Source organism: Choristoneura fumiferana, chromosome 25 (assembly GCF_025370935.1).
Source record: "Choristoneura fumiferana chromosome 25, NRCan_CFum_1, whole genome shotgun sequence".
In the NCBI taxonomy this organism is placed as follows: domain Eukaryota; kingdom Metazoa; phylum Arthropoda; class Insecta; order Lepidoptera; family Tortricidae; genus Choristoneura; species Choristoneura fumiferana.
In genome coordinates this window covers 7,780,880-7,799,936 of record NC_133496.1, presented here as the reverse complement: position 1 = coordinate 7,799,936, position 19,057 = coordinate 7,780,880, and the positions used below count along the sequence as shown (strand labels likewise).

General features: G+C 39.1%; 1 long non-coding RNA gene across 1 annotated transcript; it reads right to left on the bottom strand.

The window, feature by feature from the left end:
- Positions 1 to 10,408: 10,408 nt before the first annotated feature.
- On the bottom strand, positions 10,409 to 11,821 carry LOC141442290 (uncharacterized). The gene is made up of 3 exons (XR_012452914.1): positions 11,093 to 11,821; positions 10,915 to 11,010; positions 10,409 to 10,798 (listed from the first exon to the last, which is right to left on the bottom strand). It is a non-coding gene; the product is annotated as an uncharacterized lncRNA (long non-coding RNA).
- Between the last annotated feature and the right edge of the window lie 7,236 nt (positions 11,822 to 19,057).

Genomic DNA, 19,057 nt, shown 5'->3' with positions numbered 1-19,057 from the left:
TTACCTGAGTCGAGTTTCGTGGGCGACCAGCTTTATTTTTGTTGTTGACCAGCTATAGCATAGTACAGCAAACATTGAGTTAGCACACTTGACTGAAACTGATGTTTAGTAATATAAACGATCAGACGACCAGATGGCCCAGTGGTTAGAGAACCTGACTACGAAGCTTGAGGTCCCGGGTTCGATTCCCGTGTCGGGGCAGATATTATGTTGTTTGTTCTTTTTATATATTAAGTATGTATTTATCTATATAAGTATGTTTATCCGTTGCCTAGTGTCCATAGTACAAGCTTTTCTTAGTTTGGGACTAGGTCAATTGGTGTCAAGTGTCCCATGATATTTATTTATTTATGTTTGGATATTTGATACTCAATCATGTCTAAACCGCTGAGCCGATTTAAATCAAATTCGGTATACCTACATAGTTCCCGCGGGAGAGCGATAAACGAATACTACGCGGACGGACTCACGGGTAACAGCCAGTATATAATAAATGTTCTGTTTCATGTTTTCTCATAAGTCTTTATATTATGTAATGTTTGTCAATTTTGTTTGTTTATTTATTTTGTAAGCCGTGGTGGCATAGTGGTTTGACATATCGCCTCTGAAGCAGAGGATCGTGGGTTCGAACCCCGGCTCGCACCTCTGAGTTTTTCGAAGTTCATGTGCGGAATTACATTTGAAATTTACCACGAGTTTTACGGTGAAGGAAAACATCGTGAGGAAACCTGCACAAACTGCGAAGTAATTCAATGGTGTGTGTGAAGTTCCCAATACGCACTGGGCCCTCGTGGGAAATACGGCCCAAGCCCTCTCATTATGAGAGGAGGCCTGTGCCCAGCAGTGGGACGTATATATATAGGCTGGGATGATTTATTTTGTACAATAAGTTTCCGGATTATTAATTAGTATAACAAATGCCAATTCAGCCTAGATTTGAAGAACAGACGGCCAGATTACAATGCTCAGGGAACACAGACGCATGCAGAGTACTCCACTTCTCAGCTGTCCGGATAATAAAACATGAGCAGAAACGCTTTGAATATGAATTTTAAGGATGCTGACAACATAAGGACGAAGACCCTGCCTACTTCTGGTCGACTTGTGAAAGACCTCTTTTACTAGTCGACCAGAAGTAGGCGGGGGTCTTCATCCTACGCCTCGGCTCTTTGGCACTTGTCCCACCGCCGACGATGAGCGAGAAGCGAGCAGAGCGAGTAACTAGAAACGAGTGGGCGAGCAGTGAAAAGCGAGTGTTCGAGCACGACGGGCGATACTCGCTCCACTCGCTCGAGCCGGGCGGCCGCCAAGCTAACAGCGCTGAGCGAGTATCGCTGAGCTAGTTTTATAGCTCAGCGAGTTTTATAGCTCTTGTCGCTGCGACAAAAGATGTAAGAGCGAGTTCTCGCCGGCAGTGTGAACCGCCAGCGATCAACTATTTATATATATGTCTCTTTTACTCACACAGGATCTTATATCTTTTGTTCGTTTCTTGAGCGAGAAAATAGTCGATAGCCAATCGTTTCCTCGCCGGCGGTGAGACAACTGCCTTTAGCCGGTGGAATAAGACCGTGTAGTTCCAATGCACATTCGATTAAGAACATTAACTTCAACAGTATACGAGTATTGAGCACCCAGCTTCCAATGTATCAATGTCACTGCGTTCACGATACAGTGGACTGCTGCCAGCATTTTCGACAAAAGGGAAGTAAATAAAATAACTGAAACTTCAACTTATTATTTATTTATTGTTATATAGCATAGCAAGGACAAACGGTCACTTATTTTCATAGTTACCTAATACGTACTATTTTTTTAAAGCGTTTTTGAATAAAAAACTCGTCAAAATTACATTACGAAGTATACCGGGTGGGCCCTGTAACAGGAGCAAGAAATTTAAACCCAGGTTCTGCTACTCAAATGAAACTGCTTTAGTTCTACAACTTTCAAAAATTAAATAATTAAGTAATTTTATCATTATGTTTATTCCAAACAAATTAAATGGTATTTTCAATGTACGGCATCCAATAGCCTAAATGACATCGCCTGTCCCGTAACAAAATGACGGATTTCGCTGTAAGTACATTGCTTGTTCAATTAAACTTTAAACTGTAATAAAAATCATAATACAAGCTATTTTCAAAAGTTAAAGAACTAAATTAGCTCAAGATGAAGATTGAAAGCTGTGGTTTAATTTTTTGTTTCTGTTACAGGGCCCACCTTGGATATTCATTTACTACCAATTGACGTTGAGTACAGAAGCAAGTATCTTAAAAAAAACACACACAGGAAATATATACTAGAAGCATTTCAGTAAAACACTTCCTCGTATTTCAAGGCATCAAATAATAAAATGCCTCTGAAACAAGGAGGCTCCGCAATCTGCAAAATGTATAAACGTTAATGTAAAATGACATTACATAAATGAGTTTGATTCACAGAAACCTTAGATGTCGTTTGGGGAAGCGAATACAACGGGGACCGCATAAATTTGAGTAATAAGATTGGTTTGAGTACATTGCGTTTTAAAGGACGAAATTCATATTTTCTGTTCGGGATATTGTGCTGCTTTCAGGGATGGTGGATCCAAAACTGTGCCTAATTTAAACTAACCTTATAAGATTGTGATTTTTTGATTTGACCACGGACTAAATACTAAACTATTATTAATAATAAAATTAATATTAATATTACTATAAATATTCAACTTTAATATGATGGAAAGCTGGAAAAGGGAATGGGCTGCTAATGAACCAAAAAATGTGCCAACCAAAATAAACCCCACAGCGAAACTGCCTGGTTTCTCGTTTCCCAGGAAGGACCGGTGCCAGTTGAACAGGATGAGAACGGGCTGTGGCCGAAGCCGAGCATTTATGCACAAATTTAGGTGAAGAGAATCACCAGCATGCGAGTGTGGAGCCCCAGTGCAGGACATCGAGCACATCATCGCCCACTGCCCACTCACTAAATACGATGGTCAACCAGCAGACCTGCTTACCCTTGACAACGACGCAATCCAATGGATACAGAATATAGATATTTTATTGTGAATTTGAACGATTGTATTTAGTATTACCTAAGCCATACGAATAAATAACTATTAATATTAACCGTCCAAGACCCCAGAATAAACATTCGTATTATTCATGTATAAATATTTGCCCCGACGGGGGGAACCTCAAGCTCATAGTCAAGTCCTCTAACCACTTGGTTAACCGGTCGTCAAAATGAATGAAGTTGAAGTGAATTACGCAAATATGTAACTATATTCGGTCAATCACCTGTGTTTTAATTAGGTAGGTGTGTGTTTATTCAAAAGTGTCCAATAACATTTCCTGAGTGATATCATCGCCCAGCCGAAACTACAGGAGCGAAAATCTTAAAATTTAGTAGACATATTTCATGAGAGCGTAGAGTAGAGATAATAGAGATCTACTAAAATAGAATTATTCTAATTTTTTTTATTCAACTGGATGGCAAACGAGCAAGTGGGTCTCCTGATGGTAAGAGATCACCACCGCCCATAAAAATCTGCAACACCAGGGGTATTGCAGATGCGTTGCCAACCTAGAGGCTTAGGCCTACCTCAAGTGCCAGTAATTTCACCGGCTGTCTTACTCTCCACGCCGAAACACAACAGTGCAAGCACTGCTGCTTCACGGCAGGATTAGCGAGCAAGATGGTGGTAGCAATCCGAACAATGGAATTAAATAGGGGTTGAAAACTTTTTTCTTATAAAATCAACGAATTATGAGTGTTTACTTCAGCGAAGATCGACCAGGCGTCATCCACTTAATTAAATACATACTTATAAAGTTTTTACGTAAATCGAAGGGTTTTTTTTCACTACAAAAAAAAAACGAGCAATGGACATCACAACTGATTTGAATCCAAAATCGTGTCATCAGATACTTACAGATTCTTCTCGGGCCAAGTAGCACCTTCTATTTGATTTTATGATGGCTTCGCAATAAAGCCTTTTGCCATTAGTACTAAAAGCATCGTAAATTATATGCTTTATCTCTCCTACTTGACGAGTGCGATAGCGTTTCTTCACAAAATTTTCGTGTTTTATGTATATTTTCGGTAAAAGGTTACGGGGGTTATAAGCGGGTTGTTAAAAAATTGAAAAAAAGAGACCCCTTGATGGCTGATATACAACAAGCGTGACCGTATTTTGTTGGTTTGTTAAGCTTTCAGCCCGAAAATATGAATTCAACCAGTGTGATTAAATTTTGGTATGAAGATAGTTTCAAATCCTGAGATGGACAAAGCTTTCCCCGGATCCCGGAAAATGTAATAATTCTTGACAGCCTGAATCGCAGGCAACAGCTAGTTATTATTAGTAGCTGTTAAAGTTTTGAACGAGTGAAAAAAAACCGTTTAAAAATGATACTGGGTCATGCAGTTAAAGAACTGCGCGTTGAGATTTTATTCCGATCTCGTGAAAAACCGGGATGAAAAGTAGCGTATCTGTTATACCTATAGCTAAAGTAGGAGACCCAAACACACACACACACACACACACACAAATACACACACACACACACACACACACACACACACACACACACACACACACACACACACAAACTTTCGCATTTATAGTATTAAGTGAGAGCAATTTTTTTTTCCGCCAACAAAATATCATGCAGTTTGGCAGATAATTTATTTAAAAAGTCATCATCATCATCAGCCTACAGCAGTCCACTGCTGGACATAGGCCTCTTCCATGGCGCGCCACAACACTCTGTCTTCAGCCTCTCGCAACCATCCACCGCCTGCGACCCTCTTAAGGTCGTCCGTCCACCGTGCCTCAGGACGCCCTATACTACGATTTCCCGTCCATGGTCTCCATTTGAGGACTCGTCTGCTCCATCGTTCATCGGTTCTGCGACAGAAGTGTGGCCACTGGCCAGCCCAACGCCACGCCACGCCACTTCAGCGAGCTTTGATTCTTTGAGCAACGTCGGTGACTTTTGCTCTTTGTCGGATAATGTGATTTCGGATTTTATCCTTCAAAGAAACTCCTAGCATTGCTTTCTCCATAGCTCGCTGAGCGACCTTGAAAATTTGTATTCTCTTTATTTGAGAAAATAATTTAAAAAAAGTATGAGTAGAACGATATGCTTATTTTCTTTTTAGTAACACATTATCGAGTTAACTTGGTAGACAATTTCCTGAGCTACCGCTGAGCGTTACAAGATTAACAAGAATGTAATGAATTCGAAGTAATGTAAAGCGACCCCGAGATGAAAGCAATTTATTTGAAAAATATGAAAGCCCAGGTGAGAGTAATGTATCCTTACAGCGGACGGAGAATGTTAATACCGGCAGTTCACGCGTGGCTTTTTAGACTTCTAAATTGTAAATTGTAGCGGTTGAAATTTAGGTGGGGAAATCGGGATAAAAAGAAGTTTGTCTGTTATTCCAGACGTACAGCTAAATATGAATTAAATTTTATCCAAATCCATCTAGCCGTTTTACCATGAATGGGTAACAAACATACACTCATAAGCCCAGTTTAAAGTATCCTTACAGCGGATGGAGAATGGTATATAGACTTAAAATTGTAATTGATTTGGACGATTACGAAAACTAGCTACTACTAATTTTGGAAAGAGAGCGACAAATTGAAAATCAGAACGAAAGGGGCGAAAAGGTAGGGACTTCTTCATGTACGTGTATATAGTCTGTCCGGCGGCGTTAGAGTAAAGAACACTAAAGCTTGTTACAATTATAATTTTTCGATTAAAGCTTAAATTCCCGATTGTTGCAACCCTACCTATGTTTGTTTATTGCATTTGCAATTTTAGTGATACTCGTACCATTTAACATTAAACCTTAGTACAAACTATTATGTCGGCGTTTTGTATAGATAAGAAATTTCTTACGCTCTTTTTGTAAGAGATAACTAATTACCTTATCTTAATGGCTCTTTACTCTAACGCCGCCGGACAGACTATATCTACGTGATACCTCTATCTGCTGCATAAATTAGTTTTAGTTTCCTGAGAGAAAAAAGTAGTCCATCATAAACAAAAAAGAGGTTGTGCACATGCCTGCCCCAACTTTTGATTAGTTTTGAAAAGAAATAATTGTCTATTGTTTTCTCATAAAGTCTTTTTGTTGTGAAAGATTTTTCAATTTTGTCTTTAATTATTTTGTACATTATTATATACGTAGATTGCTCTTTACAATAAAAAAATGACAAGGATGTAGCGTGTCAAAGTTGGGGAGTGAGCGGTCGTGATGTCACACGTTAGTAAAAGCGTACGTAGTTGTGACGTCACACGGAATTTTAAACGGCTATGTTCAATGAACTAAAACAATTGCCTACCCGCGATCGCGCAATTTTAGATTAGTTCATTGATATGGACCTCCGCAAAGTAAAGTCCGATCCAATAAAATATGGTTCATTTTTTGTTTAATTGATATAAAAAATGCACGTCCGATATTTTTTATTTTTTATTTCTAGCTTACAGTAAAAAGTCATTATATTGTATTATATTGTAATCTAACTGACGGACTAATTCTATATTTTAAGGATTCTGGCCAAATTTGTGATAGAAGAAGAAATGCGAAATCCTAACATTTACGTTCTAGTTACCACCGCCGTTTGCAATCCCGAATCGAGCTGAGTAATGTAATTTTTGCATTTCGTTTTATTCATTCATCAATAATTCGAAAACATGAACCCCATTTTCTATTTAATACGGTTCAAAGTAAGTGCTTAGTCAGTACTTTATAATACTACCTGTCGCACGTGATATCATCTGTGAAGTATTTGTTTATCGTTATTGCGCGAGAACTATGCAATTTTCCGTGATGAAGTTATTTATAAACCATTATAATACGTATGCCAAGTCCGTTAAGCCGTTTTGAGTTAAAAACCAGCCAAGAGCGTGTCGGATACGCCCAAGATAGGGTTCCGTAGACATTACGAAAAAATCAAGTAATATTTTTCTAATGATTTCGTATTGTGTACGGAATCTTCCAAGTTTAGGTATATTTTATACCTTAGGCTGCTATTTACTCTTAAACTACTAATAATAATTCTCAAAAAAACAGCCGTACATACCTACTACCATCCTGAATCTTTCAAATTTTTCCACCCAATAGTTTAGATTTTAGAGGGGGGGGGCTCGATTTTCATGAAAATTTGCACTTTAAAGTTGAATATTTCGCAAACAGTTCACTGAATCGAAAATCGTCGTGGAAACCCCCCAATAATTTTAACCGATACAATAATACCCCACACTTTATAGTGTTAGTCGAGAAAAAAAAACACCTCACTTTACGTCTATGGGAGGAACCCTAAAAATTATTTTTTTTTTTTGATTTTATCACTTTGTCGGCGTGACTGATATGTATATTCATGCCAAATTACAGCTTTCTAGCACTAACGGTCTCTGAGCTTAGCCGCGGACGGACAGAAATGGCGAAACTATAAAGGTTCCTTGTTGACTACGGAACCCTAAAAACGGAAATTTCAAAACTTTCAGTTAGATATTTAGTGGTGCTACGTAACGATTTTATACCAAATTTCGACAGTAGAAAGTGGATGAAAAATATTTTGCAGAATTTATTTAAATACTTTGATTTCAGAAAATCTAGTAAAATGGTGTTGATTAAAAATATTAATCTATAAAATGGCAAAGAAAACTGTCGTTCTTCAGAAAATTGTACTCGTTGTTTTTTGTAAACATTTTTCTCTTTTTCCTTATCCCCTTGTGCACTTTAATTCCCCAGCTTTTAATTTTAAGTTAATAACGTAATTAAAGCTTTCAAAGAAATTTCATAAGACATTCGTCATACAGTAGGGAAAGTTTTTATCTTTTTGATAATAATAAAAATAATATCAATCATTTAAATTCAAACCACAAGAGTTCATTATATTTTGGGAATTAATTAAAAAAATGGTCAAGTGCGAGTCGAACTCTTACATGAAGGGTTCTGTAAACAAACATTTCAGTAAAAGTTTTTCTTAAAATTCTTCTAATATAAGTTTTTTTGCTGACTGTACTTTATGCCACTGATTACCAAAGTACTCGTCAAGACGACAAACGAGTCCAAACTCGATGCGGTCGTGTCGTTTATCACAGAGTTCCTATGGTCACCCGCTAGCTTTATCATCAGATCAACTCCATGTTATAATAATATTGCATTGTCATCGGATTTATACATGCGTGTAAAATTTCAGCTCGATCGGTTGAAGACATCCACTTTAAATTTGAGTTGAAAAATTCCACCCGAGCAAACATAGTTACATTACACTGCAAATAAATATAATGCGATGTCGTTTTTCCTCAGTTAATGGTCGCCAATCGAGGACTTTTCTCTCCCAACGGTTATCAGTCTGTTCTTCAAGCGATGCAGCTCACCCATTGCCTTTTCAACAAAAAAAAAACCGTTTATACTATTAGTAGAGTTTTATAGAAGCTGGCCTACTGTTTTTAGAACAAGAAGAATGTGTCAGGTTCCAAATTAATTACCTGCAAATGGAATGTTTTGAAAGACCTTTGTCCTAAGATTAGGGGGAAACTCGAAAAGATAAACGAAATAATTCCGTCAAATTAAATGGGCGCGTTTTTAGTTTTTAGAACTAAAGGTAAAAGTTGAGGTAACATTTTTAGCATCCCAAGTACATATGTTGACATTTACATATTTTTGGGAGCTTTGAAGCATCTAGCGAGAGGAAGTATTTTGGGAGTGCCTTAGATGGTACCTATTGTTTTGTACTAACTAACAGTCCAACGATCCCTATTAACAGAGTCGGATCTGCAATTATTGGGCAAAAGTCAAATACATACATACATATAATCACGCCTCTTTCCCATAGGGGTAGGCAGAGACCTTCTTTCCACTTGCTACGATCCTTACATACTTGTTTCGCTTCGTCCACTTTCATTATTCCCTTCATACATGCTCTTCGGTTTAGGGTACTCTTGACCTGGCCTTTTTTCAAGACGTCCCTGATTTGGTCTCGAAACGTCCGCCTAGGTCTACCCCTTTCAACACTTTCATTCACACTCGCCTCATACACTTTTTTCGTCAATCGTTCTTCATTCATTCTCTCGACATGGCCAAACCATCTCAGCATACCTTTCTCAATTTGCAAAAGGCAAATAAACTGTTTTATATTGACTTTGACATAATAATCCCAAAATTACATATTACAGATCCGGCTCTGTTAATAGGGATCGTTATGTGTACGTTTGTAACTCCTTCACTCTAAAACGGCTTGACGAATTTGGATGAAATTTAGTATGTAGATAGCTGCATGTCTGAAATAACTAAGTAAGCTATGTCCTACTCAGGATCTCGAACTATATTCAAATCAAATTTCATCACAATCAGTTGAGTATTTGAGGCATGAAAGTTGAAGAAACAAACGACGCTACTTATGACGACGATATTAGTACCTAAGAATAGTAAGGACGTTTTGTCTATTTTTTTTAAATAAACTGACTGATCCATTAGCTACTAGCATGTAATTTGTTTATATAAACTGTGTCTAAGCATAGTTAGTAAAGTAAGAAACGCTTAAGAAAATATATTCCGTTCAGAATACAAATTGCATACGTAGTTATTTCCTTAACGAGCCAACCCTCTACCTGTTGCCGTTTACATTGGAAAGGATGGATCTTTTAGAAGCATGGGAATCGAAAATAAAGGGACTTTTATGAAGTAGAACCTTTTCTTAATAAATTCAGTCATCGTCACCATCATCATATCAGCCGTAGGATTTCCACTGTTGGACATAGGGGTGACACTCTTTCCCGGCCCGGATAATACAGACATGGAAATACCGACCCTGTTTTTGTGTCCACGCCCATAGAAACTGACGTGAGCTTCTATGGGCGTGTACACGAAAAACAGGGTCGGTATTTCCATCCCGGTACTATCCGGGCCGGGAAAGAGTGTCACCCAGACATAGGCCTCCCCCATAGACCTCGAGTTGCTTCGGTAGGAAGCGGCCTGCATCCACCGTGAACGCGCGGCTTTGACCAGCTCATCTGTCCATCTCATTGATGGACGTCCTACGCTGCCGCTTGCCGCTCCACAGTCTGCATAAAATCGGTAAAATAAAACACAATAATAAGTAGGTAATTAGCTGTGACAGTTTTCCTTTCATATTTATTTAAGTATGTATTTATCAGAGACCATTATAATCTTATTTATACAGAACGAATTTAAAAATAAGTCAAATCAAAGAAAAATATGAATTAACAACGCAATATCCGCAACAGGCTACGCCAACAAAACAGATTGTAGATCCGCGACATGCTGTTGCTTCGGCATTGGTAGGTAATATTACTGCATATATTATATTTGTGACGTCTAAGTCGATGATATAAAAAAACAACGGTTTCTGGACAATGTCTTTATTTCCACCAGAAAAAAAAAAATACATAAGAATAGGGCTCTCGGCTAGCCAGTAGTTAAATAGAGCTGGTGGGTTGTTTGGGCTACCTCAACTGAATGTCCGCCTGCACAGTTTTTGTTCGCTTAGTAAAGTTATTTAAAAGGAAAATGTTGAGCGCCACCAGTCGATGCGGCGACTGGACCGGAAGTTTAATGGTAAAAAATGAGTGTACCTCGGCTCGGAGAACTACCCAGGGGTTTGGCGGCTATCTAGGTGTCCTGGAGAGGTGGACCACGGGAGCCCGCAGGGACTCGACCAACCCGAAGGAAAGTTGACCCAGGCAAAGGGCGAACCTCTAAGACTTGAAACTTCGAGAAAAACCTCCACGCATGAAACCTGGACGTCAAAAACCTGGACGTCAAAAACCTCCTGAAATAGAAATACCCAGGATTAGAAAAATTAAAAGGGTGACGATAGGACGAGACGCAAGTTGTCCTATGGGCAACTGGTTCCGGGAGTTCTGTGGTCGAAACTGTTGGACTCACCGGAGAGGAATGAAGGTCCCGCTTTAGCTGGCCAGGCTAAGGGTGACGTCTGTCGACTCTCCGGAGGTTTCAGCAGCTCCACGTCGTGTTGTTATGCTGAAATGGACAAAATCCGGTTACCACTTGCAGTACACGAAGCTACCGCCAAAATGAATTCTCAAAAAAAATATAAACTTACCACGCGACATTTGGCGTCGCGTTTGCAAAATTATGCTCAGCGCGTTCGTTTGAAAGAAAATACGAGGTGAAGGGATAGAAAGGAGGAACGTCTGCGGCAATAGCCAAATGTAAAAAGAAAGCTCTCGCAGCTCTTGGACGGCGGCCCTCAGAGAAAAAAAAATGACCGGTTGTCAAGTCAGTTCGACCTTCTGACACTTCTTGAATGTTGTCATGCGCAAGCGCTGAGACATAATCCAAGTTAAACGGAGAAAAATATAACGAAGCCGATCTATTCTGAAAAGATGAAAACAAGTACTTACTTGATTTATCCTGAAATAGTAACATCACTTCAGACAAAAACATGTTCTCTTCAATTTGAAAAACACATAAAACCGTAAGGACTGAAATTTACTGGCAGCAACACTGACAGTTGAGTTTTAATTTTTAAACGTCACCAACAAAAGTCAAAGGAAACTGTAACCATGCAACGGCGTTTGTTGAGCGTTTATTTAAAAAAAAAAAAAGGCAAGGGTTAAAATTTTTATACGTCACAGTACCCCCCAACCCAAGGAAAATTTTGACGTAAGGCAAAATTTTAAGCTGGCCCCCAGCTTCTACAACACACCGAGAATACAAAACAACATCTGAACGCGAGACTCGAAGGAAAACGTCTAGTGTCCTGACTTACAAACAGTAGAGACGCCGGCAAGAAATACCAAGCGACTCAACTCACCATAACATCAATTCTTAACCAAAGAATAACAATGAAAAAAAAGAAAACAACGCAAAGCGAAGTAAACCTAAAATAGTTCCTATCGTAGGATAAAAAGAAACATCCTATAGAATACACAAAAAGGATACAAAAAAAAAACACCCTATCGAACCCACGCGCTTTACCAGTCAAGAGCTTTATTAAACAGCTACGGACTGAACGAGGAAAAAAAACCATCCCACTAACACCTTATCAAAGGATAAGGGGAAAAAAATAACACCTTATCGAACCTCTCTATCAGTCAAGAGCTTCATCAGAGCAGCTACTGACTGATCAAGTAAAACAAACTAAACTATGAACAACACTGAGACCCTGGCGGTGCAGTGAGAGGTAAAACAACAACGGACTGCACGTCCAGCGTCTACAGCAGAATAGAAGCATAAGTCTATGCAATGAGTAAAGTTAATCACCTTTAAGGTGTTGAATATGCCAAAAACCTAAATTCTTACCAGTAACGACACTTTCTAGCTCGTATACCAGAGGAGAATGTTTACATAACACACGACATTTCTCATAACGAGGTGCGAGTTTTGCCATGAAGAATTTACTGGCATCACTCTGAGGGAACGTTTTTTTCCACACAACATCTCCTACTTCGTATTCATTTGACCGACGTCCTTTGTTGTAATTACGAGCATTTCGCTCATGAGACTTAGCCAAAGCGGACAAAACCCTATTAAAAACATCATGCAAGCCTCCCAATTTAGCAGCGTAATCTTCGGGTGAAGCACAGGACAAATCTAACTGTGAGGTTCTTTGACTAACGTAAACCTTACCACAGGGAATAGCTTCGCGACCATGTACCAAGAAAAAAGGAGTGAACCTGGTAGATTCGTTAACAGTTGTATTTAGGGCAAATTGGACTTTAGGCAATGTAGTATCCCACAAACGATGATCTTGTTGGACCAAAATAGACACGGCAGTCATTAAAGTACGGTGGTAACGTTCTACAGTAGAAACCTGAGGACAATGACGTGGAATTAAATGAACCTGTGGAATGTCGTATCTCTCAAACAAAGCATTCAACTCCCTTCCAGTGAACTGCGTTCCGTGGTCTGCTATTACGGTGCGCGGTATGCCGTGCTTAAGAAAGACTTCATCCTCAAGCCGCTGTGCTATAGTCTTGCCCACGGCTCGCCGCAAAGGAAACAACAAAACGTATTTAGAAAAACAACAAACAACCGTAAAAATATACGTATAACCAGCGCGAGAACGTGGCAATGGACCTACCAAATCCATACTAATTGATTCAAAAGGACGTGAACAGACTTTGGGATTCCCCATAAGACCTGCTGGCGGTTTCTGAGAGTGTTTATAAGCAGAACACACGTCACAATTTTTAATAAAGTTTACAACATCCTGGTATAAATCAGGCCAGTAATAATTCTGAGAAAGACGCTTGTAAGTTTTAAACGTTCCAAGATGAACAAGTTCATCACAATGACAAGACTGCAGCAACTCAGACCGACGGTCAGAAGGGACTACTTCTTTCCAATCGAATTCATTAGAAAAGTTAAACTTATTTTTGGAATAACGATACAATTTGCCGTCGTTAATAATGAAGTTTGGACAAGAAGTGGGAAACCGTTCGCATTTTTGATAAAGTTTGTTGTACCAATCGCAAGAGTGGATCTCCAAAACGGGCACAGCACGCGACAACGCGTCCGGGACAACGTGTTCCTTACCCTTGCGGTGAACAATTTCAAAATCGTAAGGTGAAAGACGACATCCCCAACGGGCTAAGCGTCCAGTGGGATTAGTTAAATTGAAAAACCATTTCAAACTTGAATGGTCAGTTACCACTTGAAAACGTTGACCTCCCTCCAAGTAAGGACGAAAATGTTCTATAGAAAATACTACTGCCAAAGCTTCCCTTTCTGTAGCCGAATAATTCCGCTCGGCCTTGTTTAAAGATCGGCTGGCGAAAGCGATTGGGTGTTCCTGACCGTCCGCAGATGTCTGCGTCAAGGTTCCACCAATACCGTACCCAGAAGCATCACAATGCACAGCAAAGGGTTTGGAAAAATCGGGACAAGACAAAATGGGGGCAGACACTAAGGCAGACTTTAACTTCTGAAACGACTTGTCAGCGTCATCAGACCAAACAAAAGGAGGCGCATTCTTACGTGTGCTCGTCAGCGCATTTAAAGGAGCGGCAATATCACTGAAATTTTGAATGAAACGTCTATAATAAGAAGCGGTACCTAAAAACATCTTAACCTCTTTACGATTACACGGAGTAGGGTAGTCTACAATAGATTGTATTTTAGATGGATCCGTGCGTAACCCTCGCTCATCTACCACGTATCCAAGATATTTTAATTCACTTCGAAAAAATTTGGATTTGCCGAAGTTAATGGTCAAATTTGCAGATTTTAAACGATCCAAAACACGGTTAAGCAAAGAAATATGATCATCAAACGCTTTACTAACAACGATGATATCATCCAAATAAACGAAAAGCCTACCGTTAAATTCTGGTCCAAACAATTTGTCCATCAACCTTTGTTGCGTCGCCGGAGCGCCTGTCAAACCGAAACACATCACCTTAAATTGAAAAAGACCACGACCGGGGACGGTAAACGCGGTACGCTCTTTAGATTGCTCATCAAGCGGTATTTGCCAGAATGCACTTTTTAAATCAATAGAAGAAAGAAACCTAGCATCTCTTAACTGGTCAAGGATACCAGAAACGTAAGGTAAAGGATAGGCATCATGCTTACTCACTGAATTCAATTTGCGACTATCAATGCAGAAGCGTAACTCACCGTTAGACTTAGGCGTAAAAAGAGTCGGGTTGTTCCAAGCACTCGTGCTAGCTTCGACCACATCCTGTGCCAGCATTTCGTCTAACTGCCGATTCAATTCTACTAGCCGGTGAGGTGAGATGGGATAATATCGCTGTTTTATAGGTTTACAATCGCCAGTATCAATGGTGTGAACAAGTAGATCCGTACGCCCTAGACCTTTCCTTTCAAAAGAAATGCTTTCAAAATTACGTATCATATTGTCTGCGATTACTCTTTGATCAGGGTTAAGCTGATCAAAGGAATGCAGCCGAATCTCAGAAACAAAATTCTGGGTCGTGACATCCTTGTTAACACTAAAGTCTTTAAATAAATTTGGAGCAATGTTAAAGGCTTTCCAAAAATCAACGCCTAAAATCAATGGAGTAGTCACATCCGGTATAACATAAAACTTAATTACACGAGTTAAGTTACGAACCTTAACCGGTAAAGACAAATATCCTTTTACCATAGCCTGGGAATCGTTAGCGGTAGCAATATAAGTAATATCACGGCAAACGTGTAGCGGAGCTCCCAAAGACAAAAACAAATCGGACAGGTCCGATCCCAATATAGAAATCGAAGAACCTGAATCGAGTAACCCATTTAAACGATGGTTATAAATAACTAGAGAAATATAAGGACGGTCGTCCCCAGTATCAACAAAATTCCGAACCGCAGAAACGCTGGAAGAAACAAAGGCGTTAAGCTTCACACCGTCTCTATTAACACTATCACGAGAAGAGTTCCCACGTTTACGACCGGAGGAGCTCGAAACAGATTTGCTAAAACGGTTCGAGTTTATTAGTTTTTTGACCGATTTCCTGAATTAGAGGACTTATTTAAGCAGTCAGGGCAAGAGGGACTCCTCACACCCTTTTTCCCGCATCGAAAACAAACAATGTCTTTCGATTGACATTCGCGAAGAGTATGGGTGTCTACCCTGCAACGAGGACAAAATATTTTCGCCGAGGCTATCTCTACCCGAGGCTTCAAAACAGATTTGAAACATAGGTCTGTGGCAAGCGCACTCGTAGAAGGTTTTGGAGGTTCTACAAAAGTATTAGCGCGATGCCAGCTGTCCTCAAGAATACGACAAACACGCTTAAGTTCACTAAGAGATTCCACGGGATCCAATGCCAAGGGAACGGAATATTCCGGCCTTATGTTCAAATACACGATATCAAACTTCTCCTTTTCGGTAAGAGGCAACGTCAACCGACTAAAATAATTTAGCATTACGCTAAGATAAGAACATATACTTTCGTGTGGACCCTGGGTTCGACTGCGAATTTCCTTCAGCAACCGCCTGTCATAGTCGAACGGTAAAAATTCCGCCAAAAGCAACGATTCCAGCTGGGCCCATGAAGAACAATCAGGTTTCACAGATCTGTACCACTGCAATGCATCTCCCTCGAACAACTCGACGGCTGAAACAAACAACCTTTCCGCTGGAATACCACGTGAACTACAAAGTTCCTCAAGTCGCTGAAGAAAAACCCTAACACAAGTTCGACCATCATATTTTAAGTTAAGCGAGCCGATAGTTTGGTATTTATTTAAAGTTATGGGAGCTGGAGTAACAGCCTCAGTAGGTGGCTCATCAGGTACCTGATACTGTTGAGTGCTAGTTTTAAAAATCTGAAATAAATTATCAAGCTTAGACAAAAATTTATTGAGCATATCCATTTGCTCGTGATATGAGGTAAGGTTAGCTTCATCCGGGGTGATTCGCGTTAGACGGTGAAAAAGGTGGTGCGCTAAGGCCTGAATTCGGTTTAAAGCCTTTAATGTTAAAGTACGCGACGAAGGTGTAATCAGTTGAGATAACTCCTTAAGTTTACATGATGTGCTGTTCAGCTCTTCAGCAACATCGCCCACAAAATTAACAATTTCATCCGACGGGTACTCTTTTACAAGTTTTCGCAACTGTGTGCGCAAAGTATTCACATCCTCCGCAGGTACAGTACTCCTAATGCGGACTTCATAAACTAACTCATCCTTATGTAATAAATTCCATATAATAGGACGTTCCTCCATTTCCTATTCGTGCAATAGCAGTTAGATGCCAATAAAGATAAAAAAAAATAGTAATTAGTCAACACTATTTTACAATCGCTATTGACTTACTTCAGAAATGCAGCAATGTAAGTAATGTTTTATTTTTTTATTTTTCAAAATTAATTACACAAAAAAATTTGTCGCCGACTGTACCGAAAGTTATAACCGACTGCAGAAATACAGCAATGTATTTTTAATGTTTAACAAAAATACACATAATACGCAGCTGACTGTACTAAATCTCGTAACCGACCGCAGAAATGTAGCAATGTATTCTAATTTTTTAACAAAAATACACAAAATATGCAGCCGACTGTACTTAATTTCGTAACAGACCGCAGAAATGTAGCAATATATTTTAATTTTTTAACAAAAATACACAAAATATGCAGCCGACTGTACTTAATTTCGTAACAGACCGCAGAAATGTAGCAATATATTTTAATTTTTAAACAAAAATACACAAAATATGCAGCTGGGTGTAATGAATTTTGTAACTGACCGCAAAAATGCAATAATGTATTCTTAAACTTCAAACCAAACTATTCACAAATAAATGTTCCTGATTATACCAAAAGTTCAACAGAAAATGTTTACCGACTGTAATCTGTACCAAATATTATCAAATAACTGCAGAAAATCAGCACTATTCTTTTTTATTTTTTAACAAAAGTTCAAAAGAAAATGTTTACTGACTGTCGACTGTACCAAATATTATTAACTAACTGCAGAAAAGCAGCAATAATTATATTTAAAAAAAAATTTAACAAGTGCACAAAAAAATTGTTACTGACTGTACCTAAAATTATAGGTGACTGCAGAAAGGCAGCAATATGTTTTTAAATTTTTAACAAAAGTACAAAATAATTGTCACTGACTGTACCAAAAATGACTAGTAAACAGTACAGAGTATATTAATTAATGATTAATGCATTTATCTCTAAAATTTCAAGCAATAGGAGTTTGAAACGCAATGACAATAAAAAATACTATTGATTACTTTATTATTGAGGCTGACTGTAAAAGCTACCAAAAGAGAAAATTATTGTTAATAAGTGTATTATTATATTGTTAATTCAAGTGAGTTGAGCTAGTTTTATAACACTGCATTCGGCTATACAAAATGGTGGCTCTTAATAAGCTACCCACAATTTATTCAACAAGTACACCCACAAATTTTTATAAAGATATAAGGTGAAGTAGTTGATTACAAACTCAACTAAATATGGAACATACTTTTCACATGAATTGTTTAGAAAGGAAAAATTTTAATTGTTGATTACAAACTCAACTAAATATGAACATACTTTTCACATAAATTGTTTAGAAAGGAAAAAATTTAATTGTTGATTACAAACTCAACATGACAATTTGTTTACTACAAACTTTACAACAGTCATTACTCATTAAAGTACATATAAGCGAACAAAAATAACAAGCAGAAAGTTCAGTTGAGAATTTCTACAGCTAGTAACGACATAGAATTTAACCCAAACTAAAGCCCCACGTTGGGCGCCACTGTGACGTCTAAGTCGATGATATAAAAAAAAAACAACGGTTTCTGGACAATGTCTTTATTTCCACCAGAAAAAAAAGCAATACATAAGAATAGGGCTCTCGGCTAGCCAGTAGTTAAATAGAGCTGGTGGGTTGTTTGGGCTACCTCAACTGAATGTCCGCCTGCACAGTTTTTGTTCGCTTAGTAAAGTTATTTAAAAGGAAAATGTTGAGCGCCACCAGTCGATGCGGCGACTGGACCGGAAGTTTAATGGTAAAAAATGAGTGTACCTCGGCTCGGAGAACTACCCAGGGGTTTGGCGGCTATCTAGGTGTCCTGGAGAGGTGGACCACGGGAGCCCGCAGGGACTCGACCAACCCGAAGGAAAGTTGACCCAGGCAAAGGGCGAACCTCTAAGACTTGAAACTTCGAGAAAAACCTCCACGCATGAAACCTGGACGTCAAAACCTGGACGTCAAAAACCTCCTGAAATAGAAATACCCAGGATTAGAAAAATTAAAAGGGTGACGATAGGACGAGACGCAAGTTGTCCTATGGGCAACTGGTTCCTGGAGTTCTGTGGTCGAAATTGTGGGACTCACCGGAGAGGAATGAAGGTCCCGCTTTAGCTGGCCAGGCTGAGGGTGACGTCTGTCGACTCTCCGGAGGTTTCAGCAGCTCCACGTCGTGTTGTTATGCTGAAATGGACAAAATCCGGTTACCACTTGCAGTACACGAAGCTACCGCCAAAATGAATTCTCAAAAAAAATATAAACTTACCACGCGACATTTGGCGTCGCGTTTGCAAAATTATGCTCAGCGCGTTCGTTTGAAAGAAAATACGAGGTGAAGGGATAGAAAGGAGGA